Source organism: Galeopterus variegatus, unplaced genomic scaffold (genome assembly GCF_000696425.1).
Source record: "Galeopterus variegatus unplaced genomic scaffold, G_variegatus-3.0.2 Scaffold64016, whole genome shotgun sequence".
NCBI classification, from domain to species: Eukaryota; Metazoa; Chordata; class Mammalia; order Dermoptera; family Cynocephalidae; genus Galeopterus; species Galeopterus variegatus.
This window is the reverse complement of record NW_007790127.1, coordinates 1-2,047: the sequence shown is the minus strand read 5'-3', so window position 1 is coordinate 2,047 and position 2,047 is coordinate 1. Positions and strand designations below refer to the sequence as shown.

At 39.5% G+C, this 2,047-nt stretch overlaps 1 pseudogene; it reads right to left on the bottom strand.

The window, feature by feature from the left end:
• Window positions 1–5: 5 nt before the first annotated feature.
• Window positions 6–834, bottom strand: LOC103584553 (annotated as a pseudogene).
• Between the last annotated feature and the right edge of the window lie 1,213 nt (window positions 835–2,047).

Here is a 2,047-nt window from a genome sequence, read left to right as displayed (position 1 = left end):
TGTTTAAGCTCCTCCACCTCCAAATTGATCACGTACCTCAGCAAGTTTTCATTTTGACCACTGATCACAGGTGCTGGGGGTGGTTCCAAAAGAAACCTGGGATATTTTGGATGATGAAACGCCTGTGCCACCTATGGAGCCTTTGCATCCAGCCAAACTTGCACTCTAGCTGAGGAAGGCCCTGTCAGCTTGGGCATTTACATTGGATAGCTCTTGATTGATGGCCTCTAGTGAGTTATTGTTATTCGGGGCCCTGGGCCAGGTCTCCTCTTTTCCTCCTCCCATCTTTTTTTTCCTTCTGTACCATCTTCTTTTCCTCCATCACCATCTCTGCTTCCCTCTTTTCTGCTGCCTCTAGGGTGGTGCACTTTTTAATCATCATTTCCTTGGCCTTTGCCCTGGCATGATCTGGGACTCTCCCCTCTGCCTCTCAGGTGCCACAGGCTTCTAGAGCCTTCTGCCCAGCAGGGCCCCATGGCCCCCACGCTGACAGCCATTTTTCTGGTTGTTGTCACTGTCCTGGAGGTAGAGGCTGCTTCCAGGCCCTTCATGAGAGGCAAACAATCTTCCTGCCCGGTTTGGTTGCTGCTGGGCCACAACTCTCAGCAACGTGGATGCAGAGCATGGGGCCATGATCCATGGCTCCCGGGCCTCACCTCCTGCTGCAGCGGTCTCCAAACTGTCCCCTCTTTGTCCACCATCGCCTGTGTCACCTCAGCTTTCTCGCTGAGGCCCTGGCCCTGGTTGAGGTCCAGATCTCCCGGGGCATGGTTGGGAGTAGGGAGGCCACAGGTTTTAGTGAGAGGTGCTTTTCCCCCCATCCAGGCCAATCATTTTGGTAGAAGACCTGAGTGAAAAGAGTGTTCCTTTTCCTCTAGATGCTGACATTTAATAAATAAAAATAGCAATCCTACCAATAGGATATGGATTCCAATTAAAATAACAAAAATAATTTTGGGGAATTTTATAAAGAATCTTCTTATGGAAGAAAAATACAGAAACAGCCAAGGAAAGTTTGAAAAGGAACTACCGTGAAAAAGTTATTGCCTTGCCAGACATTAGAAGGTGCTATAAAACACTGGCATTTAAACAGATAAATCGATCGTTGGAATAAGACAATCAAAAAGTAAATTCTAATATTTATGAAATTTGAATATATAATAAAGTTGGGATTTTATTTCATTGGGCAAAAGATAGTTTATTTAATAAATGGTTACAGCATACTGATGTTCAATTCATCTGAAATAAAACAAAGTGGGAGCCCCATCTTTCTACCATATATGAAAATAAATTACAGCTGGATTGAAGACTTAATAAATAAATAAAAATTGTGGAAGAAAATCAAATTATATTTAGTACATAGGTGTGGGAGAGAACTTTTTAACTAGGTCAGGAAATCCAGAAACTATAAAAGATAGACACATTTAAATATATATAAATTTACAACTTTGTATGGCAAAAGATACCAAAGTCAATAGATGATAGATTTGTAAAGTGTGTTTGCAACACAGATGCAAGTAACAGTTTAAAAATCTACAGAATACAAAAAATATGTAGAACTCAAACTGACAAGAAAACACTATTTGACAGCATTATGAGCAAAAGATGTAAGTAGGCAATTCTTAGAAACACAAAATCACGCAACAGAGTCCTTAAACTCATAGTTAATGGAATTCATCTGAAGATAGGAAAGGAGGGGAAAGTTGTTGAAAAATAAAAGTACAATTAAGAGAAAAATAGAGAACAAAAAATGTCTCTGGATGTTTGAAATGAACCTAAGTGCACAAAATTGTCAATGTATGTAAATATATGTATAAAGTCTTGAGAAAATAGATTGTTAGGTGTATATCTACTGTTACTATACATATGGTGAGTGAAAAAATCCACATTGCATAATAATGTGCATACTATGATTCTATTAAAAACAACAATAAGAGTTCTATAGATGTGTATATATATATATATATGCATGTATAAACTCAACAAGGAAAATGGTTTGAAAGGATACACACCAGGCTAGTTACTTTGTGCATGTGTGTGTCAGGGG